This window comes from Chlorocebus sabaeus, chromosome 2 (genome assembly GCF_047675955.1).
Source record: "Chlorocebus sabaeus isolate Y175 chromosome 2, mChlSab1.0.hap1, whole genome shotgun sequence".
Taxonomy (NCBI): Eukaryota; Metazoa; Chordata; class Mammalia; order Primates; family Cercopithecidae; genus Chlorocebus; species Chlorocebus sabaeus.
This window is the reverse complement of record NC_132905.1, coordinates 20,353,423-20,381,175: the sequence shown is the minus strand read 5'-3', so window position 1 is coordinate 20,381,175 and position 27,753 is coordinate 20,353,423. Positions and strand designations below refer to the sequence as shown.

General features: G+C 42.2%; 1 non-coding gene across 1 annotated transcript; it reads right to left on the bottom strand.

The window, feature by feature from the left end:
- Positions 1 to 16,081: 16,081 nt before the first annotated feature.
- LOC119618752 (U6 spliceosomal RNA) lies at positions 16,082 to 16,187 on the bottom strand. The gene has a single exon (XR_005235111.1). It is a non-coding gene; the product is annotated as a U6 spliceosomal RNA (small nuclear RNA).
- Between the last annotated feature and the right edge of the window lie 11,566 nt (positions 16,188 to 27,753).

Here is a 27,753-nt window from a genome sequence, read left to right as displayed (position 1 = left end):
CATTTATTTAATGTTTTGAAGCATTGTGCTTAGCCTTTTACATTGATCATCTCAGTTAATCCTTACAGCAGTTCTGTTAGGTGATATTAATATCATCCTCATATTACAGATGGGGAAACTGAGACTCAGTGAGGTTGGGTAGCTTGCCAAGAACACACAGCCAGAAAGTGGTAGAGCCAGGATTTGAACACAGGAAGGTTAACTCCCCAGCCTTTGCACATAACCCAACCCTGGTTGTATTCCTGACTTCACTGCAAGACTGGGAGCTGGATCCACTTCTCAGAAGAACCTAAGACCTTGCCAGTATCCTAAACATGTTATGGGGGAAAGAGATTTAGAACTAGGCAAATGTGGATCAAAGCCATGCTCCACCATTTACCAATGCATCTTTAGCCTCATCCCATCATCTCTCTGAGCCTCCATTACCTGTTCCAATTTGCCTTTAATTGCTAAAAGGTATTGCACACTTACTGGATGTCAGGCACAGCTAAGAACTTTAACCATATGACCTCCTTCAGTCCTCATAACACATCTATCTGCAACCCTTTATGATAGGACCCTGGCCTGGAGGGACATCCATGTGAGAACATGTGTTAAAAGGGCTTTCGAAGTATCACCACGTGATATGGTTTGGCTCTGTGTCAACACCCAAATCTCATCTCGAATTGTAATCCCCATAATCCCCACATGTTGAGGGAGGGACCTGTGGGAAGTGATTGGGTTACAGGGATGGCTTCCCTCATGCTCTTCTAGTGATAGTGAGGGAGTTCTCGCAAGAGCTGATGGTTTTAAAAGTGCTTGGAAGTTCCCCCTTTGCAGCATTCTCTCTCTTGCCGCCATGTGAAGAAGGTGCCTGCTTCCCCTTCCGCCATGATTGTAAGTTTCCTGAGGCCTCCCCAGCCATGGGAAACTGAGTTACTTAAACCTCTTTCCTTTCTAACTTACCCGGTTTGGGGTATTTCTTTATACAATGTGAAAACAGACTAATACACCATTCCATGCACACATGCTCATTGGCAAGAGTGACAGTTGCTAAGTCTACTGAGCCCTGACTTACACAAGGTGTTCTGCTAAGCAGTTAGGTGCAGCATCTTGGTTACCCTTGCGGTTACTGCCAGTTTCACAGGCATCTGAACTGAGGCTCAAAGATGTGAAATAACATTCTGTGGGCCACAAAGCTAACAGGTGGTGGGGCTGGTTTTTTAACTGAGGCAGGCTTATTGTAAAGCCCATGCTCTTAAATGTTGGTACCCAAAGGCCTCTCTGGATGGTTTCTCCTCACAGGGCCCCTTCTCAAATGCTGGACATTAATTTAAAAAAACCCATGTCAATTTGATAGGTGAATGATGGTATCTCAATATTTTAATTTGTGTAACATAGATTTCCAATGGTATTAACTTTGCTCTGTCACCCAAGCCAAAGTACTGTGGTCACTGCACCCCAGGCCACTGCATTCTGTCTCCTGAGTGACTGGGACTACAAGCGTGCACCACCACACCCAGCTATTTTTTTTTTTTTTTTTTTTTGTAGAGATGGGTTTCTGCCATATTGGCCAGGCTGGTTTCAAACCCTGGACCTCAAGTGATCCTCCTGTTTCTGCCTCCCAAACTGCTAGGATTGCAGGTGTGAGCCACTGTGCCTGGTAGCAATTAACTTCTTCTTCTTCTTCTTCTTCTTCTTTTTTTTTTTTTAAGCAAAATCAAGTTTATTAAGAAAGTAAAGGAATAAAGGAATGGCTACTCCATAGACAGGGTAGCCTTGAAGGCTGCTGGTTGGTTATTTTTATGATTATTTCTTGATCATATGCCAAATAAGAGGTGCATTATTCATGAGTTTTCCGGGAAAGGGACAGGCAATTCCTGGAACTGAGGGTTACTCCTCTTTTTAGACCATATAGGGTAACTTCTGGATGTTGCCATGGCATTTGTAAACTGTCATGGTGTTGCTGGGAGTGTCTTTTAGCATGCTAATATATTATAATTAGCATATAATGAGCAATGAGGATGACCAGGGGTCACTTTCATCCCCCTCTTGCTTTTGGTGGGTTTTGGCTGGTTATTTACCACATTCTGTTTATCAGCCAGCTCTTTGTGACCTGTATCTTGTGCCAACCTCCTACCTCATCCTGTGACTAAGAATGCCTAACTTCCTGGGAATGAGGCCCAGCTGGTCTCAGCCTCATTTTACCCAGCCCCTATTCAAGATGGAGTCGCTGTGGTTAGAATCCCCTCCATTTTACAAGGGGATTCTTTTTTTTTTTTTTTTTTCCGAGATGGAGTTTCACTCCTGTTGCCCAGGCTGGAGTGCAATGGCGCGATCTTGCCTCACCACAACCTCTGCTTCCTAGGTTCAAGGGATTCTCCTGCCTCAGCCTCCCGAGTAGCTGGGATTACAGGCATGTGCCACCATGCCCAGCTAATTTTCTATTTTGAGTAGAGATGGGGTTTCTCCATGTTGGTCAGGCTGGTCTCGAACTCCCACCTCAGGTGTCCCGCCTGCCTCGGCCTCCCAAAGTGCTGGGATTACAGGTATGAGCCACCGCTCCGGGCTATTACAAGGGGATTCTTAGTACTAAGGGTTGCAGAGGGATGATGGTCCATCTTCTACAGCTTCTTTAGGCTGAGTAGGGGCCATGATATTCCTGCCTAACTATTAGGATCTCTCATATCCAGGGTAGAGAGGAGCTCAGTCAGGCAGCATTGGTAATGCTGAGGGCCATTCATAACTCCAAAATTTTGACAAAAGGTGATATCCAAAGTCAACCAATTGGTGCTGCAGTCTATTTCCTTTGGGTCAGGGTTCTCTCCAGTATTGTTCCTTCGTGATTTGCTAGGAAGAGGTTGCTGGAAAGGGATCCTGATCTAGACTCCAAAGGAGGGTTCCTAGATCTGGTGCAAGAAAGAATTCAGGGTGAGTCCACAGAGGAAAACGAAAGCGAGTTTATTAAGAAAGAAAAGGAGGCCGGGTGCGGTGTTTCATGCCTGTAATCCCAGCACTTTGGGAAGCTGAGGTGGGCAGATCACGAGGTCACGAGATCAAGACCATCCTGGCCAACATGATGAAACTCCGTCTCCACTAAAAATACAAAAATTAGCTGGGCGTGGTGGCGCGTGCTTGTAATCCCAGCTACTCGGGAGGCTGAGGTAGGAGAATCTCTTGAGCCCGTGGGGCGGAGGTTGCAGTGAGTTGAGATCGTGCCATTGCACTCCAGCCTGGTGAAAGAGCGACAGTCCGTCAAAAAAAAAAAAAAGTAAAGGAATAAAAGAATGGCTACTCCGTAGGCAAAGCAGCCATGATGAACTTCGTAATGTCTTTTGGTCATTCCTATTTTAACTCCTGTGGATTGCAAGATCATGTCTTTTGTCCATTTAAAAAACGGGGGTAGGGTGTGGTCCTCTTCATATTGATGGAGAAGAAATTTTAGATTTTATGTTCTTCATTATATGGCAAATAGTATTTTTTGAATTTTAATTTTGTTTGTGGTGCTTCCTGATGTATAAAAGGTAGGCAGATGACTATAGTCAAGTATATCAGTTTTTCTTTTTTGAGTCTTTCCTTTTGTCTTTTTTCCTCTTGCTTGAAAAGTCATACTTCTCTTGATATCAGAAAAAAATACTAATCTATATTTTATCCTAGTTTTTCATGGTTTCGTTAAAATAATAGCTCTTTGATTGATTTGAAATTTATTTTATTTTATATTATTATTGTTATTATTATTATTATTATTGAGACAAAGTCTTGCTCTGTCACCCAGGCTGGAGTGCAGTGGCATGATCTCGGCTCACTACAGCCTCTGCCTCCTGGGTTCAAGCGAGTCTCCTGCCTCAGCCTCCCATGTAGCTGGGACTACATGAGTGTGCCACTATGCCCAGCTAATTTTTTGTATTTTTAGTAGAGATGGGGTTTCGCCAGGTTGGCCAGGCTGGTCTCAGACTCCTGGCCTCAAGTGATCTGCCCGCCTCGGCCTCCCAAAATGCTGGGACTACAGGCATGAGCCACTGCGCCTGGTTGAAATTTATTTTGATATATGGTATGAAACTGAACTTTTTCCTGCCCCAAATTGTTAATGAATTGTTCCTGCATTATTTATTGAGCACCCCACAAAACTCCCCATTAATTAATTAATTTTTTTAGATAGAATCTCCCTCTGTTGCCCAGGCTAGAGTGCAGTGGCATGATCTTGGCTCACTGCCACCTCCGCCTCCCGAGTTCAAGCGATTCTCCTGCCTCAGCCTCTGGAGTAGCTGTACCACGGGCGCGTGCCACCACACTCGGCTAATTTTTGTATTTTTAGTAGAGACAGGGTTTCACCATTTTGGCCAGGCTGGTCTTGAACTCCTGACCTCAAGCGATCTGCCTTCATCGGTCTCCCAAAGTGCTGGGATTACAGGCATAAGCCACTGCGCCTGACTGAAATTCTCCATTAATTTAAGTGCTACTTTAAACGATACTAAATTCCTATGTAGACTTGGGACTCTTTTCAGGCTTATTCTTTCATAGCTATGTCTATTCTTTGATGCTGCTTTATTGTAATTTTACAACCCATTTTATATCTGGTAGATAAAATGCATTATTTATATTTTTTAAAATTTTCTTTATTATTTAACCTTTTTTATTTTCTGTTTGAACTTTAGACTAGTATTTTTAACTTGTATAAGCTTTCTAGCCAGAGCATTTTTTGCTTTTTTTTTTAAGACGGAATTTCACTCTTGTTGCCCAGGCTGGAGTGCAATGGTGCGATCTTGGCTCACCGTAACCTCCGCCTCCTGGGTTCAAGCAATTCTCCTGCTTCAGCCTCCTGAGTAACTGTGATTACAGGCATGTGCCACCACGCCCAGCTAATTTTGTATTTTTAGTAGAGATAGGGTTCTCCATGTTGGTCAGGTTGGTCTCGAACTCCTGACCTCAGTGATCTGCCCTCCTTGGCCTCCCAAAGTGCTGGGATTACAGGTGTGAGCCACCACACCCGGCCCTTTTTTAAAAATTTTTTTTAGTTGGAGTCTTGCTCTTGTCATCCAGGCTGGAGTGCAATGACCAGATCTCAACTCATTGCAACCTCTGCCTCCCAGGTTCAAGTGATTCTCCAACCTCATCCTCCTGAGTAGCTGGGATTACAGGCATCTGCCACCATGCCTGGCTAATTTTTGTATTTTTAGTAGAGACAGAGTTTCACTATGTTGGCCAGGCTGGTCTTGAACTCCGGACCTCGGGTGATCCACCCACCTCGGCCTCCCAAAGTGCTGGGATTACAGGCATGAGCCACTGCATCTGGCCCTAGCCAGGTTTGAATTGCAATTCCATTAAACTTTCATATAACTTTAAGCAGAAATAATCCATTTGAAATATTGTTTTCTTATTCTTGAATATGGTATGTTCTCTATGCAAATATTCTCTACAAAGTTTTGTCACTGCTTTAAAATAATTCTGCATAGATCCTTTTTTTTTTTTTTTTTTTGAGATGGAGTTTCACTTGTCTCCCAGGATGGAGTGCAGTGGTGCGATCTCGGCTCACTGCAACCTCCCCCTCCCAGATTCAAGCGATTCTTCTGCCTCAGCCTCCTGAGTAGCTGCAACTACAGGTGCATGTCGCCACAACCTGCTAGTTTTTTGTATTTTTAGTAGAGACAGGGTTTCACCATGTTGGCCAGGCTGGTCTCAAACTCCTGACCTTAGGTGATCTGCCTGCCTTGGCCTCCTAAAGTGCTGGGATTACAGGCATGAGCCATCACGCCTGGCCCTGCATGTATTTTAAACATTTTATTTGTAGGTTAAAAAAAAATCAATCAATCAATCAATCATTTAATAATCTATCGTCTGTCACCTGGGATCATCTTCCAGGGTACTTTTGACAATCTCTGGAGACATTTTTAGTTGTCACAACTGGAAACTAGCTATTGGAATCTGTTGGGTAGAGGCCAGGGATGCTACTATACATTGTACAATGCCCAGGGCAGCCCCTACACACAAAACTTATTAGTGTCAGATGTCAGTAGTGCTTACGTTAAGAAACTATCATCTGGCCAGGCGTGGTGGCTCATGTCTATAAATCCCAGCACTTTGGGAGGCTGAGGTGGGCAGATCACGAGGTCAGGAGTTTGAGGCCAGTCTGGCCAACATTGTGAAACCTTGTCTCTACTAAAAATATAAAAAATTAACTGGGTGTGCTGATGTGTGCCTGTAATCCAAGCTACTTGGGAGGCTGAGGCAGGATAATTGCGTGAACCTGGGAGGCGGAGGCTGCAGTGAGCCAAGATCACGCCATTGCACTCCAGCCAACTCCGTCTTAAAAAAAAAAAAAGGTGTCATCTATCTATATTGTGAGTGAAGTCTTTTTCCCACGGATTGTCCTACTGGCAGAGCAGTAACGCAGTAACTTAACAGAGGAGATCTGTTAAGCGTGTGAGGGGTTGGTCCATGTTCTCTGAGTGTTTGCTCGAAGCCCTGGGAAGAGCAGCCTCCCTGGAGAGGCAGCATCTCTTGACTTTCACAGAGCCCAAGAACACCATGGTGTGTGGCCCTTGACCATGGCTCAGGCTCTTACAGTTCTCTTAGAGAGACTAGGTGTCCCAGAGGAGATGCCTTCTGGGGAGAGACCAAGAAGGCCTGAAAGAAAATCCATGATTCCACCAAACTCACATCTGGTGATGGAAATCAGAGGTGTAGTTGCTGGGGTTGGGGAGAGGATAGAGTGGAACGGCCTCAAGGGAAGTTTTGGGGATTATTTCTGGCACAGTGAGCCTGGGTGACAGAGAGTGTTTTTTCCCCAGGACTTTTTATTCTTTAAACAAGCCACAACTATAGGTGCAGTATCCCCCCCTTTTTTTTTTGAGACAGGGTCTTGCCCTGTTGCCCAGGCTAGAGTGCAGTGGTGCAATCACAGCTCACTACAGCCTCAGTCTCCCGGGCTCAAGTGATCCTTCTGCCTTAGGCTCCTGAGTAGCTGGGACTACAGGCATGTGCCACCAAGCTTGGCTAATTTTATTATTATTATTTATTTTTGGTAAAGACATTGTCTCACTATGTTGCCCAGGCTGATCTCCAACTCCTGGGCTCAAGTGGTCCTCCTGCCTTGGCCTCCCAAAGTGCTGGGATTAATTACAGTTGTGAGCCACTGTGCCTGGCCTTCCAGAAGGCCCTTGATATCCTGCTCCAGCCCCAGCTCATTCCCCTTTCTCTCTCCCCAGAGGCAGCCAATGTCCAGAAATTGGTAAGTATCTTTCACATCCATATTTTTGTATTTTTTCAAGCAGTATAGTTTGGTGTTTTTTGTATTCAATTTTTTTATTGCAGTAAAGTATACGTAATATAAGATTTACCATGTTAACCATTTTAGTCTATTAAGTACATTAATTAGTTACTCACCTAATTAAGTAATTAAATAATTTGGTATATTAAGTCCATTTAGCATATTAAGTACAGCGATATTAAGTACATTCATATTGCTGTGCAACCATCACCGGTCACTTCCGAAACTCCTTTCATCTTGCAAAACTGAAACTCAGTACTACTCATTAAGCAATAACACCTCCATTCCCCCAGCTCCTGACAACCACCATTCTACTTTCTGTTTTTATGAATTTTGCTCTTCTAGAGACTTCATGTAAGTGGAATCATATAGTATTTGTCTTTTTGTGTTTGGTTTATTTCTCTTAGCTTAATGTCCTCAAGGTTTATCCGTATTGTAGTATGTGTCAGAATTTATTTCCTTTTTAAGGCTGAATAATATTCCATTTTTGTGAGTGTGTATAGATACACACACCACACACACACACATATATATGCACACACACATACTGTACCACATTTTGTTGATCTGTTCTTTCATCAGTGGACACTCGGGTTTCTTCTACCTTTTGGCTATTGTGAATAATGCCGCTGTGAACAGGTGTACAAATACCTTTCTGGGACACAGCTTTGAATTCTTCTGGGTGTATATCCAGAAGTGTAATTGCTAGATCATATGGTAATTTTATGCTTAATTTTTTGAGGAACTGCCATATTGTTTTTCACAGTGGCTGTATCATTTTACACTCCTACCAACGGTGTACAAAAGCTCTGATTTCTCTGTATCCTCACCAACACTTGTTTTTTCTCTCTCTCTGCTTTTTTTTTTTTTTTTTTTTTTTTGAGATGGAGTCTTGCTCTGTCAGCCAGGCTGGAGTGCAATGGTGCGACCTTGGATCCCTGCAACCTCCGGGTTCAAGGTTTCAAGTGCTTCTCCTGCCTCAGCTTCCCGAGTAGCTGGGATTACAGGCATGCACCACCACACCTGGCTAAATTTTGTATTTTTAGTAGAGACGGGGTTTCACCATATTGGCCAGGCTGGCCTTGAACTCCTGACCTCAGGTGAAGTGCTGGGATGACAAGTGTGAGCCCCCGTGCCTGGCCTCTCTCCCCTTTATTAATAGTAGCCATCCTAATGGGTGTGAAGTGGTATCTCATGGCTTCCATTTGCACTTCCCTAATGATTAACGATGTTGAGCATCTTTTCATAGGCTTATTGGCCCTTATCTTCTTTGGAGAAATGTCTACTCGACTCCTTTGTCTATTTTTGATTTGGGTTGTGTGTTTTTGTTGCTTGTTGAGTAGTGTGTTTTTAAACATTACCCTTAAAGTACCACACTGTGCATATTTTTTCTGCATTTTCTTTTTCACTTAATATTCTTTTTAATTTTTTTTTTTTTTGAGACAGTCTCGCTCTGTCATTCAGGCTGGAGTGCAGTGGTGCGATCTTGGCTCACTTCAACCTTCGCCTCCTGGGTTCAAGCAATTCTCCTGCCTCAGCCTCCTGAGTAGCTGGGATTATAGGCGCCCACCACCATGCCGGGCTAATTTTTGTATTTTTAGTAGATATGAGGTTTCACCATGCTGGCCTGGCTGGTCTTGAGCTCCTGATCTCAAGGGATCTGCCCGCCTCGGTCTCCCAAAGTGCTGAGATTACAGGTGTGAGCCACCGCACCCGGACCCATTTAATATTCTTTACTTAATTTGTTTTAACTGCTGTATAATACTCTATTGTGTTGCATACTTCTCTTCTCCGGTCTTCTATTATTGGACATTTAGGTGGTTTCCAATTGTTCTGTATGACACTGCTTCAGTGAACATCACTATTTGTTTGTGTATATTTATTTTTTAACCAGTCATAATATTGTTTTTCAGTTGGTTCTCTTGTGTTCTCTAGAAAGACAATATTATCACAAACTGAAAATAATACTTTTGTTGCTTTCTTTCCTATAGTTATGATTCATATCTATTTCTGGTCTGGTACATTGCTTAGAAATTTCAGAACAGTAGTAAACAGCATTGGGAACAGCGACTATCCTTGTTTTGTTCTTGACGTTAATGAAGTTGCCTCCTGAATTTCACTGTTAAGGATGATTTCGGCTTTTGGTTTGAAATGTTAATTTTTATTTATCATCTTGAGGTATTATTTTTCATTTGAATTTATAAAATGAATTTTATAGACTAAATATTATTATAGTATTTTTTTCTTTTACAAATTATTATAGTAATAGCCTTCTAATATTGAAACAACCTTGGAGTTTTTTGATGTATTATTCTCCCAGTCTATTGCAGGATTATGTTTGCTTGTATCTTTTTAGTATTTTTGTATGTATAACCTATTTTTTTTTTTTTTTTTTTTTGAGATGGAGTCTCGCTCTGTCGCCCGGGCGGGAGTGCAGTGGCCGGATCTCGGCTCACTGCAAGCTCCGCCTCCCGGGTTTACGCCATTCTCCTGCCTCAGCCTCCCAAGTAGCTGGGACTACAGGCGCCCGCCACTTCGCCCGGCTATTTTTTTGTATTTTTTAGTAGAGACGGGGTTTCACCGTGTTAGCCAGGATGGTCTTGATCTCCTGACCTCGTGATCCGCCCGTCTCGGCCTCCCAAAGTGCTGGGATTACAGGCTTGAGCCACCGCGCCCGGCCTTATGTATAACCTATTAAGTGTGATTGGCCGGTTTTTGTTGTTGTTGACTATCTTTTAAGTCACAGTTACAAGGTTTTTTCTTTCCTAATAGGACATTATTCAGATATAATTTACATACAGTAAACTACAAAAACCTTAAGTGTACAGCTTGATGAATTCTGACAAATATATACACCTCAGTCACCATCATCCAGATCAAGATATAGCACATTTTCGTGGTCCCAGAACATTCCCTTGTGGCCCCTCCAGTCAGTCTTCCATCCACACCCCAGCAACCACTTCCCTGGTTTCTATCACCAGAGATTAGTTTGGTCTGTTTTGTCCTTGAACTTGTCCTATATATGATCATATAGTTTGTACTCTTCTGTATCTGATTTCTTTCATTCAACATAAAGTTTTTATTAAAAAATTTAAACAAGTTTTTAAAATTTGTTTTTTTGGAGATGGAGTCTTGCTATGTTGCCCAACCTGGAGTGCAGTGGCTATTCACAGATGTGATCATAACTCACTGCAACCTCAAACTTCTGGGCTTAAGTGATCCTCCAGCCTCAGCCTCTCGAGTAGTTGGGACTACCCGGTGCCTGGCTGCGTAATGTATTTGCAGTTCATCCAAAATATTATATCAATAGTTTTGCTAGCTTTGTAAAATGAACTGATAAGATTTACATGTTTTGGCCAGGCATGGTGGCTCGTGCCTGTAAGCATTTTGGGAGTCTGAGGCAGGAGAATCGTTTGAGCCCAGGAGATCGAGGCTATAGTGAGCTATGATGGTGCACTGCACTCCAGCCTGGGTGACAGGGTGAGACCCTGTTTCAAAAAAAAAAAAAAAAAAAATTTACATCTTTTTCTTTTCATGCCCTGAAAGAGCTAATGTTACAAAATTTATTTGTTCTGTGAAAGGTGAGGTAACTCACCTGTGAAATCATCTGAGGCTATAACCATTTTAGGAGGCAATACTTTAAGAACTTTCTTTAAATATTTTTACTTTATTATTGTTCTATTCAGATAGTCTACTTTTTGTTGAAGCAATTTTTTAATGTTATGTTTTCCCAGAAAGTAATCCATTTCATTGCAGTTTTGAAATTATAAGCATATAATTGTATGTAGAGTCCTCTTAGAGTTTTAAAACCTGTAGTTTGCCTTTTGGCATTTATAACATTTATTCATGTTCCTTTTTTTTTTTTTTTTTTTGAGATAAAGTCTCACTCTGTTACCCAGGATGGAGTGCAGTGGTGCAATCTCAGCTCACTGCAACCTCTACCTCCTGGGTTCAAGAGATTCTCTGACTCAGCTTCCCAAGTAGTTGGGACTATAAGTGCAACACCATGCTTGGCTAATTTTTGTATTTTTTGTAGATATAGAGTTTCGCCATGTTGGCCAGGCTGGTCTTGAACTCCTGGCCTCAAGTGATCCACCTGCCTCGTCCTCCCGAAGTGCTGGGATTACAGATGTGAGCCACCACGCCTGGCCTGTTTGTGTTTCTTCTAATGGTAGAAGCAAAGCTGTTTTATGAACCAACTGTAAAATTTATTTATTAATCCTGCTGTCTTTCTGATTGTTAAGATTACTAATCAATAATATTTGCTTTTAACTGTTTTACAGCTTTCGTCCCCTGGTTATTTTGATCTTTTATTAAAACCAAATTACTTAAATGAAAGTTTAGTTTACCTATTTTTATTCTTTTCTGATTAACCATAAAGGCTATTTAAGGCTACAAATTTGCCTATGAATCAGCTTTGTCTCATCTCCTAAGATTTCTTATATGTTTTCTATTTTCCATTGTTTTTAACTAGTCTGTTTGCAGTTTTGATTTTTGCTCTTTAGCTCAGATATTATCCAGGAGAGCACTTAAAAATATCTAAGTGATTGGGTTGTTTAGTTTGTGCGATAGGAAAGAAGTGTTTAGAATTCCCCATGGCTTTCTAGGGAATGTGTTTCTGTCTCTTTAGCATCCTTTGCATTATACACAGCAGTGACAGATGTAGGTGTAGGAGCTTTAGGGGAGCTCAGTCTGAGTCCAATTACTCTGCATAAAAAAGAGCGCAAGATAGATGCCTCTTTAGAGTTATCAGGGAGATGTGAGAAGGGAAGGGTGCAGATGCCTTGTGGCTGAGACACAGGAAACTCACAGAACTTATGAGTAAATGGGCCCAGTTGGAAGTTGGAATATGGGTAGGAAGGGAGCTGGCTGAGACTTAATTTTGGAACAGCATATTGGAATGAGCAAGATTTAACTGCTTTACTTGTATAGAGTCTAACCTGTAGACAACGAGGAATCATTTAGGATTTCTTGCTTGCAAGTGACATGATTGAGATTTATTCTCAATGTTATCCCACTCACCTCCCAGAATGCTGGTAGTCAGGCAGAAGATGGAAAGATTCTTTTTTGGAGCATATGACAAGCCCAAGAGTAGAGCCCTAACGACACTAACACCGGAGTCTTCTCAACGAAGTGTCCTGTTCAGATCTCCTTGTATGACACTTAGTTGAAAAGCTCAGAAGTCCCAATCAATTTTCAGTGTCTCAGTCTTTAATATGAGCAAAAAATCTAAAGTCACTTGACATTTAAGAAAAGCTTCTACCACGAAGGATAAATAAACAATAAGCAAATAAACAAATAAGCAAAGAAAAAAAAGCAAGCTAGAGGAGGTAGACGATGCAGGGAGAAATCTTAAAAACATTAACATTCTCAGAGATACAACACAAGACAGAAAGATATGGCATTCATGAAACAAGTAAGGAATGCTGATGAAAAGAACACACAGAATTCAGAGAACAATAAAACATCAGAAACACAAAGAAATTAACAGCAAAAAAAATGCTTAAACGTGAACAATTCACCAGAAGGATAGAATGGTAAAGTTGAGTTAATATTTCAAAAAGAAAGTGATGTCTACAAAGAAATGGGAAACAGGAAAGAAAAAGATAAGAAGAACTAGAGAAACAGACTAGGGGGTCCAGCATCCAAAAAACAGGAGTTTAAGAATGAAAGGATACAGAAAATGAAAGGGCGCGCATCATCAAAGAAATAAGGAAAATTTCTAGAACTGAAGGATGTGGAATTCTAGATTGATGAGACCCATCAAATGCTCAGTAAAACAGACATACACCTTTGAAAAGAGATTTTTTTCTTTCTTTCTTTTTTTTTTTTTTTAAGAATTATGCATCTGAATTTTCTGGTTTACTTAGAAGATAATTAATGCTAAAATTGGAGAATACAAGTTAACTTTATTTTTAATTTTTAAATTTTTTTTGAGACGGAGTCTTGTTCTTGTCGCCCAGGCTGAAGTATAATGGCAAGACCTCGGCTCACTGCAACTTCTGCCTCCTGGACGCAAGTGATTCCCCTGCCTCAGCCTCCCGAGTAGCTGGGATTACAGGAGCGTGCCACCACCTCGCCCAGCTAATGTTTGTATTTTTAGTAGACATGGGGTTTCACCATGTTGGCCAGGCTAGCTTTGAACTCCTGACCTTGTGATCTGCCCGCCTCAGCTTCCCAAAGTGGTGGGATTACAGGTGTGAGCCACCGCGCCCACCCAAATTAACTTTAATGCCAGAGTTGGAGAATACAAGATAACTTGTGATTTGCATGTGGCCAGACTGCATATAAAAGGACCTGTGGCTGCATCTGATAACCAGTGTCATGTCAAAGAAATAGACATTCCTATAATGAAAGAATGTCATGTAGAAACATAGTATCCTAATTTTTAAAGTATTTTAGATTTGGTTGAGAGAACAATCTGTCACTTACAAAATAAGGAGGAGGAAAAAACAATTTACCCCCCCCCCCTTTTTTTAGAGCTATATAGTTTACAAAGTGCTGTAGCCTACGTGTGATAAACTAGCTAAATTTATCTTTTTTTCTCAGAACAATATAAACATATCAATTAATCTTAACAATATCGCAAGCGAGGCATTATGGCTCCCATATTGCAGACAAGAATGAGGCTCGGAGAGGTTAAGCAAATTGTCCAAGTTCATAGAGTTGGGATGGCAGAGGTGGGGTTTAAATGGCAGTCTCTGATTCTCTTGGTCTGTCCCTTATCATCACCTTGAGGTCACAAGACGGTTGAAGAAGGAAGAAGGAGAAAGGGTGGAAAACAAAGGGCAAAAAAGAATGTGTACCAGCCCTGCCTTTTATGACATCTCTCTGAAGTCCACCCAGTAGCCTCTTCTTAAGTATTGTTTGCCAGACTATACTATGTGGCCACCTCTCTTGGCAGAGGAAGCTGGGAAATGCAGCATTTTAATTGGACTGCTTCCTTGGGTGAAACCAAATCTCTGTTAGGAAGAAAGATTTGAGTTGGCAGCCAGGAGTCCCTGTGAAAGCCAGGAATGAAAGCAGCTAAGGTGTCCCTTTCTTTGGCTAGCTAGAAGCTGTTTACATGGATAGTCTTTTTTTTTTCTCCCCTTGACTTTGGATAATGTGGATTATTTTCATGCAGTAGAACCAAAATTTCTATATAGTGCATGTATTTAATATTTAAATATGGCGAGTTCACTGACTTTTTCTGTCCTTGGACAAGATTTTTATGATGGTTCCAAATCCTGTTAAATTTGATCTGAGTTGTTTTGCTAAATAGCACTCAGTGTTTTAAGCTCCCTGAAAGTTGTTACCCATAGTTTTCTAGGCTTTTCTTTCTGTGCCATCTTCCCCAGGACCATTTCCTCTCTGTCCTCTTCCCCACTTCCCATTCTCCTTCTCCACCAGTTCAATTGCTGTCACCTCTTACTGAAATCTCAGCTCATGCAATGCCAGAGAGAATCTCTAGTTCAACCAGTTGGTGTTGCAGACAGGGAAACTGAGGCCCAGAAAGTCAGGGCGATCTCTGGCAAGGACTCTGGCTCTCCTCAGTCTTCTTGAAGTAAGGTCAGTGATTCTTATTCCCAGGAGGAAAGACAGAGAGCGAAGGCCCTGAACTGGGAAAGAGACTAGGGGCATTCGAGGAAACAAAAGGAGACTGGCGTGGCTGCAGCGCAGGGAGTGAGGAGGAGATTGGGTTGAACCAAAGCTAGAAGGGTTCTCAGGATCATGGGAAGCCAAGGCGTGCAGGTGATGCTGAGGATATGGGGTATATCGGCTTCTGAAGGGTATCAGCTGGGAAATGGTGTAATTTAGCTTAAAATCTTAAAGGGTCCTTATGCCTGCTTCATTGAGACATATTGGGAAGGGCAAGAACACAAAAGAGGAGAAGAGTGAGGGCTACTACAGTTGTCCTGGGAAGAGATAATGGAGGCTTGAACTAACATAGAGGCAGTCAGTTTGGAGGGGTGAGTGGATGGACATAGAGTGTATTGTCAGGCTTTGATGACAGATTTGGGGATGGAAGTATGGGAGAGGGGAAAGGGAGAGAATCCTAGGGTTCTTTCTTGTGCAAATAAGTAGATGAAAGAGCCAAAGAGTCCTTCATGGAATTAGGGAGCACTGGAGGAGGAAAATATTGGAGTGGAAGATCCAAAATTCACTTTTGTGCTGAAATTTCTGTGATACAATCTCATGGAGATGTCAGTAAGGTAGCTAGATGTATATCATGAGCCAGATTTTTCTGTTTTATTTCTAATTGGCTATTGTTATATATAGGAACACTATTGCTTCATACAAATATATATATATATATATATATATATATTTTTTTTGAGATGATCTCATTCTGCTGCTCAGGCTGGAGTGCAGTGGTGGGAACATGGCTCACTGCAGCCTCAACCTCCTGGGCTCAAGTGATCCTTAAACCTCAGCCTCTCTATTAGCTGGGACTATAGGCATGCGCCACCATATCTGGATGATTTAATTTTTTTTTTTTTTGTAGAGACAGGGGTCTCAGTATGTTGCCCAAGCTGGTCTCAAACTCCTGGGTTCAAGCAATCTTCCTACCTTAGTCTTCCAAAGTGTTGGGATTATAGGCATGAACCATTGAGTCCAGCTGCAAATATACTTTGTATTAGACCATTTTACTGGCTTCTCTTATTAGTTCGAATAGCTTTTCTGTGATGTTTTTGGTGTTCTGATATGTAATTATATTGCCTGCTAATAATGATAAATGTGTTTCTTCCTTTCCAACCATTTTACCCCTTATTATTTTTCTTGTTCTATCACATTGGCTATAGTAGAGGTCTTTTTACAGTTAGCTTTTTAAATATATGTAATTTTTAATAAAAAAATATGGAATGCTTCATGAATTTGGATGCCATCATTGTGTAGGGGCACACTAATCTTCTCTGTATTGTTCCAATTTTAGCATATGTGCTGCCAAAGTGGGCACTACAGTTAGTTTTAATGGTAAACATAATATTTGATGTTTGAGCAGCTAAGAGGAAGATGATTTTGAGACAAAGTTTCGAGGCAGTGTATACAGCTCAGAAATCATGACAGAAGCTTAGATGTGGTGTGATAATGCCTTTGAATAAGGTGATGTCTTAGTTCCTGCTGCTGTCACACAATGCCACAGACTGGGTAATTTATAGTGAGCAGAAGTTTATTGGCTCATGGTTCTGGAGGCTGGGAAATCCAAGATCAAGGGGCCGGCATCGGACGAGGGCCTTCTTGCTATGTCATCTCATGGTGGGAGGGCAAAGAGACGGCGAGCGAGTGAGCAAATGGTCCAACTCGCAGCCTCAAACCCTTAAATTCATTCATGGAGGTGAAGCCTTCATGACTAAACACATCCCTTGAGGCGCCACCTCCCAACAGGCCCCACCTCCTGACACTGTTGCATTGAGGATTCTGTTTCCAACACATGCTTTTTGGGAGACACAGTCAAACCAGAGCAGGTGATAACTGAAGACATAAAAAGGGATATAAATACCAACTCTCTTACCCTCATACTCATAGCCAGAAGAATGGTCTGTCCATAAAACATGATCACAGTGCTTCAAACCTGAAGCATGGTGGTCAAACTGACAGGAAACTAAGAATATCTAAACAGTAAATGTTAAAGTTGGGTACAGTGTGTTCATTTGGAAAAGAGAACAGAGAAGAAATTGATCATAATTCTCAGTTTATGAACAGCTGTAAAAAGGTAGGATCAGAAGAAATTGACAGATAAGTGTATTTTAAAATCAGGGTCCATGATTGAAGCTTAATCTTCCAAAGTATCCTGTAATGACTATAATTTATGTAATGCCAGTGTGCATATAACATATCACTTGGTTTCCTCAACACCTCAGTGATATGGGTAGTAATTCACATTTATCCACAATTTGACATTTTCTAACATGCTTAGATTACCTCATTTGATGTTTACATTTCCAGGGCTTACTCCCTTGCAATTAAGGCTCCAATAAAAATCCATCTGCTTTTAGTTCTTTGAACAGAATGTCCCACATTCTCTCTACTCGGCCTTTGTCCATGTGGCCCACCTTGTGATGCCTGTTTCTCCTCCACAACCCAGTTCAGCCCCAAGGAAAGGCCTCTGTTCCATTGTCAAAAGGGAGAGGTGAATGTAGCCAGCAAGGCCTTGAAGGAATACAAGCCAAGTAGCAGGTGTAGCGCAACTCAAATATGCTGCGCTATTTGACACTGCATTACCTACTGGCCTAAGCTTTGCTGAGCTCCCTTGCTTTAGGGGAGAAAAGAAAAAAAAAGTCCTCTTTAGCCAGCTGCATTTCTTTTTCCCATTTCCAGAGTGTACCAGGGAGGGTACACACGTGATTGTCCATGGGCTCACCTTTACCCATCACTCCTGTGGGGCAGATGCCAAATCATGTGTCTCGTGATGCAAGAGCTTCGTGGGAGTGGAGCAGGGCTGGGTGCTGTCTCAGAGGGAATGAATGGCCCAAAGCTCCAGGTCTGGACAGTCTGAGGCCCCCCTGCTGGGAGTAGCATTTTAGGAAAAATGAAATACACTTGGCTGGATCTGAAACTTTCTGCAGTTAGGGTTGGTTGTGTGGAAGGGGATCTTGGGTGGCCTTCAAGCCTTGGAGACCCCCAGTCCAAGATCTCTAAGGCTGTATTCCTAGAACCTTCCAGCTTGTCTGCATTGTCAGTGTTGGTCACTCTTCTGTGCATGCTCCAAGCTGTCTCTGCTGTCAGGTTGCAAGATTGTTGTGGAAACAGGCTGAGCCTATTCCATCTCGCTCAGTCACAGGGCCTTGTCTGGTGCCTGGCACACAGGGCTGCAGCAAGTGTTGGTTGATTTGAAACCACTGTTGAGCCTCCTGCCTCAGCATCGCAGTCATTGTGCCATAGCCGGTCACGTGGCTGCCTACAAAGGAGAAGGAGATAAAAGAATCCCAGGTGACTTTGTGGGTTAAAGAGGTTTTAAAGCTCTTGCTTTAGAAGCTCAGGTAAAACTTTCATCCTGTGTTGACTGGATAAAGCATTCTGTCAGCCATCCGGGTCTCGTCTAGGGCTGGGGGCAGGGGAGAAGGGAGAGCAGTGTTGTCACTTTAATTGCATTGGCATAAATATTTGATATTCAATAAATTAGATCTGGAGCAAGGAAAACATTCTTGCAAATGGATTTTTTACCTGGAGCCCAGCCCCATTAGCAGAGGAGTAGAGGGCAGCCTGCCCCAGGGCCGGTAATTAACTCAAGTGGAGCAGAACTAAGCATTTTTGACAGCTTTCCTAGTCTGGAATTAACTGTCATCTTGGAGGGAGGAAGAAAGTGCACTGTCACATTACGGGCTTATGAGAGGTTCTCCAGTGCTGCCAGCCCCCTGAGTTTACTTATGTCTCCCCTTCATGCCCTGCAATGTTATTTTCATCATTAGAGACAAGTTTAAAAGCAACTAACGATGTATTTTATATCCACGTACCAGAATCACAGATTTCACCAAAAGAGAAGACATTAGCATGGTAATTCAATTTTTTTTTTTCCTTTTGGCAGTTGTAATGAAACAAGATACAGTGGTTGCTGTTAGAAGTCACAACACCGATATCTGGAGATAGTACAAGCTGGATTTTTTTTTCTCCTCTCTGTATCAGTACTTGCCTGTAATGAGCGTAGCTTAGCCACTGTCTGTGCTATCTCCCCCCGCCCCCACCCAGTGTTTATGAAAGTAGCAATTGCTTCTGAGAAAAGGCAAAACCGTTGGAGCCTGAAGCTCCTTCTAGAAGCCACTGCTTGTCTTGTTCTGTGGAAACTGATACAGTAGAAATTGGAGTTGTGCCGGGTCTGGTCTTGGCAATGTGTGTACAGGCAATTTTTTATAAGGTTGCAGATCTCAGCCAGACTCTCAGCTAGGCTGGGTGTGAGGATGGAGTCTCCAGCGATGCTCAGCTGGCTTCAGAGGGAAGGGCTGCCTGTGCACTTGTGTGTGTTGAGAGGGGTGAGTTGTGTAGCCTGGTACACAGATCATGAACATCTGCTTCTCCTAGATTTTCTGCCTACTTCTACAGCAGTAAAACCACGACTCATCGCCTTCATCACTCCGCCTAAACACTGCTTCCTTCATGCCCTACAGCCAATGGGAGCTGGAATCACCCTTGATTTCCCCTTTCTACCATCTTAAGCACAGTGGTCCGAGGCTTACCCTCCTCTTAGAACTTGACCCTCTTCCTCTGTCTGGCACCACTCCCTGCACAGTGGTAAGTCTGAAGATGTGATCATGTTCCTTCTCTGCTTGAAAGTCTGCTTGGCTTTGGGTTTCTTCTTTTTTTTTTTTTTTTTTTTTTTGAGACGGAGTCTCGCTCTGTCGCCCAGGCTGGAGTGCGGTGGCGCGATCTCCGCTCACTGCAAGCTCCGCCTCCCGGGTTCACGCCATTCTCCTGCCTCAGCCTCCTGAGTAGCTGGGACTACAGGCGCCCGCCACCGCGCCCGGCTAATTTTTTGTATTTTTAGTAGAGACGGGGTTTTACCGTGGTCTCGATCTCCTGACCTTGTGATCCGCCCGCCTCGGCCTCCCAAAGTGCTGGGATTACAGGCGTGAGCCACCGTGCCCGGCTGGGTTTCTTCTTGATGCCCCAGCGGGGCCCCAAACCTTGGCTGCCCATTAGAATCTTGGAGACCCAGCCTGGCTGGACCAGAGTCCATAGCGTTGGCGCCCAGGCAGTGCAGAGGGCAACCCATGGCTTATAGGATCAAGCCCTAAAATCTCAGCCTAACATCTTAGCCTCAATAGCCTCCTTCCCTTTGGGCCACAGAAGACATGGGGCTTGGCCACAACCCTCAACCATGCACACTGCCCCTCAACTCTTCCCCTGGCTAACTTCCACTTATCCTTTAGGACCCAGTGAAAGGTCACCTCCTCTGTGAAGCCTTCCGTAATTTCTCAGGCAGAATTATGGTCATTCATTCATTTGCCCATTCTCATTCAGCAAACACTCATGGGATGCCTGAAGGTCCCACGTCCTGTGCTGGGTCCTGAAGATGACTTAGCAGCGAAAGAACAGATTCCAGGAAGTTTTCTGCTGGTGGGGAATACAGAGGAGACAGGAGCAGAGCAGACGGGATCAGGGGAGGCTTCCTAGAGGAAGTGACACATCAGGGTGATTTGAAGGGTGTGTGTGAGTTAGCCACAGGAGTGAGGGTGGGGAGAGGGGAAAGCCTTGGGTAGGAGGAGAGTGTGTTAGAGGACAGGAAGGGTGAGACCAAGGCATAAACAGGCCAGATTCCAGCCATCTCCCCGCAGCATGTGGTGTGTCTCCAGTGGGAAAGTGCTCAGTAGGTTTTTGTTTGTTTTGTTTTTTATTTTACTTTATGTTTTTTAGAGACAGGGTCTCGCTCTGTTGTCCAGGCTGGAGTGCAGTGGTGCGGTCATAGCTCACTGAAGCCTCTGATTCCTGGGCTCAAGTGATCCTCCTGCCTCAGGGTCCCAAGTGGTTGGGACTACAGGTGTGTGCGACTGCGCCCGGCTAATTAAAAAAATTTTTGTAAAGACAGGATCTCACTATTTTGCTTATTTTGCTCCTGGCCTCAAGTGATCCTCTGGCCTTGGCCTCCCAAAGTGCTAGAATTGCAGGCATGAGCTGCCGCACCCAGCCTCAGTAGGTGTTGGTGGAGTGTAAGGTCAAGTGAGAGGGGCAGCCGTGGGGCAGTGATGGACACTGAGGTGGAGAGCCAATGCCAGGGACGGGACAGGATATTCTGTCCATTAAGATATAGGTGATGGGGGTGTGCTTGCACTTTAAAGATATATACATAAGTTTAGGGCCCTGTGAGGCTGGCATTATTATTTCCATTTCACACAGGTAGAATTTGAGGTTCCAAACAGTTAACTGACATGCCTATGGTCATTCAGCCAGTAAGAGGCAGAGCTGGGATTTGAATCCAGGCAGAGTGGCTCTGGAGCCTGTGCTTTTAACCCAGACTGTCCCATGCAGCCACAGCCTGACCTGACTGGTCGTTCCTCTTTCACCTCCTCCAGCCAGCCCATGCCTGGCTCAGGCTGACTCCCAGCATCTGTGGGACATTTGAATTTTCGACGATGACATTCAAGAGGGAAACAGAATTTTTGTAAAGAGAGTTCAGAACCCTTTGAGAGAATGACATGAGACCTGTAGTAGCTGTTGCATTACCCCCAGGTGTTGGGGAAATGCAAGAGTAGTCAGCTGCCTTCCTGAGAGCCAGGCCTGGGGAGAGCAGAGTTCGGCACCCCCCTTGTTGCTGCTGAGCATCCAGATGCTTGGGGAACATTTTCTGTGCTCTGTCCATGTCAGCACCATATTTTATTAAGATGTTATTGGCCGGGCACGGTGGCTCATGCCTGTAATCCTGGCACTTTGGGAGGCCGAGGCTGGTGGCTCACTTGACGTCAAGAGTTTGAGACCAACCTGGCCAACATGGTGAAACCCTATCTCTACTAAAAGTACAAAAATTAGCCAGGCATGGTGGCACACACTTGTAATCCCAGCTACTCGGGAGGCTGAGGCAGGAGAATCACTTGAACCTGGAAGGTGGAGGTTGCAGAGAGTCCGGATTCTGCCAGTACACTCTAGTCTGGGGGACAGAGTGAGACTCTGTCTCAAAAAACAAAATAAAATATACAATAAAATAAAATGAAAAAGTACATGTACCTACTTACCATCCCCCAGATCTAGATATAAAACATTTTTAGATTTCCAGAAAGTTCCCTTGTGTCCCTTTCCAGCCAATCTCTGCTTCCCACCGCTAGGTAACCACTGATTTCTATCACTATAAGTTATCAGATTTCTATCACTATGTTGAATTTGTTATGCCTGCGCTTGAACGTCATATGATAATCATAGGCATATACTCCTATTTTGCCTGGCTTTATTTGCGCAATATTATGTTACTGAGACGCATCCAGTGTTGTTGCTGGTGGCAGTAGACTGTTTTTTTCATTGTTATCTAGTATTTTGTTGTGGGAATACATGCAATTTCTCCATTCTCCCATTGATGGACGTTTGGGTGGTTTCCAGTGTGGGGCTATTAGGTATAAACTGCCACAGACATTCCCATGCAGTTGTGTCTGTGGACAGGCTGTGCTTCAGTTTTGACAGTCCAGGTGATGGTGGTCCATCTCTTCAGCTCTCCCTCCTAAAGACTTTCTAAAAATGCCCTCATTTGCTCTCTCTCTACACATGGGTGAGGAAAGAATAAAGGCCTCTGAGGAACAGAGGAAGAAGTTCTTGCTAGGAGATGGACATTAGTGCATCAGTCAATCTCATCCACTCTAGCTTCACAAGCTTTCTTTTTTTTTTTTTTTTTTTAAATTTATTTATTATTATTAAACTTCAAGTTGTAGGGTACATGTGCACAACGTGCAGGTTTGCTACATATGTATACTTGTGCCATGTTGGTGTGCTGCACCCATCAACTCGTCATTTACATCAGGTATAACTCCCAATGCAATCCCTCCCCCCTCCCCCCTCCCCATGATAGGCCCCGGTGTGTGATGTTCCCCTTCCCGAGTCCAAGTGATCTCATTGTTCAGTTCCCACCTACGAGTGAGAACATGCGGTGTTTGGTTTTCTGTTCTTGTGATAGTTTGCTAAGAATGATGGTTTCCAGCTGCATCCATGTCCCTACAAAAGACACAAACTCATCCTTTTTTATGGCTGCATAGTATTCCATGGTGTATATGTGCCACATTTTCTTAATCCAATCTGTCACTGATGGACATTTGGGTTGATTCCAAGTCTTTGCTATTGTGAATAGTGCTGCAATAAACATACGTGTGCATGTGTCCTTATAGCAGCATAATTTATAATCCTTTGGGTATATACCCAGTAATGGGATGGCTGGGTCATATGGTACATCTAGTTCTAGATCCTTGAGGAATCGCCATACTGTTTTCCATAATGGTTGAACTAGTTTACAATCCCACCAACAGTGTAAAAGTGTTCCTATTTCTCCACATCCTCTCCAGCACCTGTTGTTTCCTGACTTTTTAATGATCGCCATTCTAACTGGTGTGAGATGGTATCGCATTGTGGTTTTGATTTGCATTTCTCTGATGGCCAGTGATGATGAGCATTTTTTCATGTGTCTGTTGGCTGTATGAATGTCTTCTTTTGAGAAATGTCTGTTCATATCCTTTGCCCACTTTTTGATGGGGTTGTTTGTTTTTTTCTTGTAAATTTGTTTGAGTTCTTTGTAGGTTCTGGATATTAGCCCTTTGTCAGATGAGTAGATTGCAAAAATTTTCTCCCATTCTATAGGTTGCCTGCTCACTCTGATGGTAGTTTCTTTTGCTGTGCAGAAGCTCTTTAGTTTGATGAGATCCCATTTGTCAATTTTGGCTTTTGTTGCCGTTGCTTTTGGTGTTTTAGACATGAAGTCTTTGCCCATGCCTATGTCCTGAATGGTACTACCTAGGTTTTCCTCTAGGATTTTTATGGTATTAGGTCTAACATTTAAGTCTCTAATCCATCTTGAATTAATTTTCGTATAAGGAGTAAGGAAAGGATCTAGTTTCAGCTTTCTACTTATGGCTAGCCAGTTTTCCCAGCACCATTTATTAAATAGGGAATCCTTTCCCCATTTCTTGTTTCTCTCAGGTTTGTCAAAGATCAGATGGCTGTAGATGTGTGGTATTATTTCTGAGGACTCTGTTCTGTTCCATTGGTCTATATCTCTGTTTACAAGCTTTCTTAAATGTGTCCACTTGTCTCTGTTTTCCCAGCTCCAACTGGGGATGGGGCCATGTCCATTTCTTCTCTCCTCTCTGATTTGGCCTTCTCAATTCTATGCTTACTACCCCCCAGTTTATTCGCAACATGGGAGCCAGGGAAGTCTTTTCAATATCAACCAACCCCCAATCCTCCACATACCATTAAGGCCCCCCAAAGCTTCCTTCTACTTTAGGAGAAACTTTAAATTCCCTATCCTGCACTCTAGGCCCGACAGTACGTAGTTCTACCTACCTGCCCTGCCTCCTGTCCCTTCCCACAAGCTCAGAGTCTTTGCACTGGCTGTTCCCTCTGCCTGGAATGTACTTCCCAAGGGAATCTGCATGACACACCCTGTCAAGACTCTATTCCAATGCTACCTCTGTAGAGAGGCCTTCCCTGACCACCCAGTCAGACATAGCAGCCCCCTCCTGTACCCCACTAATCTACTTTCTGTCTCTACACATGTTCCTATTCTGGACATTTTATATGAATGGAATTATACAATATGTGGCCTTTTGTGTTTGCTTCCTTTCATGCATCATAAAGTTTTCAAAATCCACCCATGTTGTAGAAGAAGTCAGTACTCAACTCCTTTTTATGACTGAATAATATTCTGTTGTATGGACATACCGTAATTTATCCATTCATCGATGGGTAGGCACTGGGTTGTTTTCACTTCTTTGAGTATTATGAATAAGCTGCTATGAATATTTATGGAGATGTTTTTATTTCAACATGTTTTCACTGCTCTTGGCTATTTACTTAGGAGTTCAATTGCTCAGTCCTTCTATGTTTAGTTTTTTGAGGAACTGCTAAACTTCTTTCCCAAAACAACTGCATGATTTTACATTCCCACCAACAATGCACAAGTCTTCCGATTTCTCCACATCCTTGCTGACATTTGTTATTCTCTATCTCTTGGATTATAGCCATCCTAGTGGATGCTAAGTAGTTTCTCATTGGGGTTTTGGTGTACGTTTCTCTCATAAGGAATGATCTTGAGCATTTTCTCAGTGTTTCTTGGCCACTTGTATATCTTTGGAGAAATGTCTATTTAAGCCTTTTGCTCATTATAAATTTGGATTATGTGTCGTATTATTGTTGAGTTTTAAACATATTTGATATTTTCCGAATACTCTTCCCTTATAAGGTATGTGATTTGCAAATATTTTCTCCCATACTGTGAGTTGTCTTTTCACTTTCTTGATAGTATTCTTTGAAGCACAAAAGTCCTAATTATTATTATTATTTTTTTGAGACAGTCTCAGTGTGTCACCCAGGCTGGAGTGCAGGGGTGTGATTTTGGCTCACTGCAACCCCTGCCTCCTGGGTTCAAGTGATCCTCCCACCTCAGCCTCCCAAGTAGCTAGGATTACAGGTGCATGCACCACCACACCTGGCTAATTTTTGTAATTTTTAGTAGAGATGGGGTTCTGCTATGTTGGCCAGGTTGGTCTTGAACTCTTGACCTTTGGTGACCCTCCCGCCTCAGCCTCCCAAAGCACTGGGATTACAGGTGTGTGCCACTGTGCCTGGCCCACAGTCCTAAATTTTGATGAAGTCTAATTTATCTATTTTTTTCTTTTGTTGCTAGTGCTTTTGGTGTCATATCTAAGAGATTCTTGTCTAATCCAAGGTCACAAAGATTTCTACCTAACTTTCTTCTAAGAATTTTATAATTTTAGCTCTTGCATTTAGATCTTGCATCCATTGTGAGTTAATTTTTGTATATAGAATGAGGTAGGGGTTCAATTAATTCTTTTTGTAAAAATTTTTTTTGGCTAATTATCCTAGCACCATTTGTCAAAAAGACAGTTTTACCCCCTCTGAAATTGTTTTGACACTTTTGTCAAAAATTAATTGATCATAAATGTAAGGGTTTATTTCTGATCTCTCTATTCTTTTGGTCTATATGTCTATCTTTATGAAAGTCTCGCACTATTTTGATTACTGTAGCTTTGTAATATGTTTTAAAATTGGGAAGTTTCAGTCCTCTTACTGTGTTCTTCTTTTTCAAGGTTACTATGGTTATTCAAGTTCCCTTGTATTTATATGTAAATCTTAGGATCATTTTGACAATTTTTGCAGAAAAGCCTGCTAGGATTAGATTGAGATCGCATTGAATCTGTAGAGCAATCAAAGAGTTTTGCCATCTTAGCAAATTAAATCTTGCAATCCATAAACGTGGATGTTTTCCCATTTGTTTAGGTTTTCTTTAAATCTTTTCAAGGACGTTTTGTAATTTCAGTGAAAAAGCCTAAGTATTTTATTTTGTTGCTATTTGAAATGGAATTGTTTTTTAAATTTCATTTTCTGGTCGTGCATTTCTAGTATATAGAAACACAATTGATTTTTCTATGTTGATTTTGTATCCTGCAGCCTTGATGAACTTGTTCAATTATTTTATGGATTCCTTAGGTTTTTGTATATACAAGATCCTGTCTTTTGTGAATACAGGCAATTTTACTTCTACTTTGGAAAAATGGATGCCTTTTATTATTTTTTCTTGCCTGATTGTCATGACTAGATCTTCCAGCACAATGTTGAACAGAAGTTACGAGTGGAGACATCCTTGTCTTTTTCCTGATCTTAGGCATAAAATTTACAGTCTTACACCATTAACTATAATGTTAGCTGTGAATTTGTTTATTTGTTTGTAGATGGCCTTCATCAGGTTGAGGTTGTTTCCTTCTTTCAATTTTTTTGAGGTTTTTTTTTTTTTTAAATCATAAAAGGTAGTTGGATTTTCTCAGTTGCTTTTTCTGGATCCTTTGAGATGATCATGTGTTTTTTGTTCTTTATTCTATTAATATGGTGCATTTTGTTGATTAATATTCATATGTTGAAACAATCTTGTATTCCTGGGATACATTTCACTAGGTGATGGTGTGTAATTCTTCTTATAAGTTGCTAGATTTGGTTTGCTAGTATTTTGTTGAGGATTTTTATGCTTATTCATAAGGGATGTTGATCTGTAGTTTTCTTTACTGTCTGATATCTTTATCTAGTTTTAGTATCAGGGTAATATTGCTCTCAAAGAATGAGTTAGTAGGTGCCCCTTCGTATTCTTTATTTTGGAATAGTTTGTGAAAAGTCGGTATTAATTTAAACATTGAGTGGAACTCACCAGTTAAGCCATTTGGTCCTGGGCTTTGGTTTATGGGAAGTGGTTTGATTATTAATTTAATTGCTTTATTTGTTATAGTTTCAATGAGATTTTCTATTTCTTTTTCAATTGGTTTTGGTAGTTTTTTTCTTCCTAGAAATTTCTCAAGTTTTCTCTAGGTTATCTAGTTTGTTGATATACAATTATTCATAGTATTCCATTGTAAACTTTTTTTTTTTTTTTTTTTTTGAGACAGTATCTTGCTCCATCACCCAGGCTGGAGTGTAGTGGTACAAACATGGCTTACTGCAGCTTTGACTTCCCAGGCTCAAGCAATCCTCCCACCTCAGCCTCCATAGTAGCTGGGATTAGATGGGTGGGCCACCACACCTGGCTAATTTTTGTATTTTTTTTTTTTGTACAGATGGGATTTCTCCTTGTTGTCCAGGCTGGTCTTGAACTCCTGAACTCAACCAATCCTCCCTCCTTGGCCTCCCAAAGTGCTGAGATTACAGGTGTGAGTCACTGTGCCCAGCTTATAAACCTTTCTATTTCTGTAAGATTGACAGTAATGTTACCTCTTTCCTGATTTAGTAACTTGAGTCTTCTCTCTTTATTTTTTCTTATCAGTATAGGTAAAGATTTGCCAGTTTTGTTGATCTTTTCAAAGAACCAACTTTTGCTTTTATTGAGTTTTCTCTAT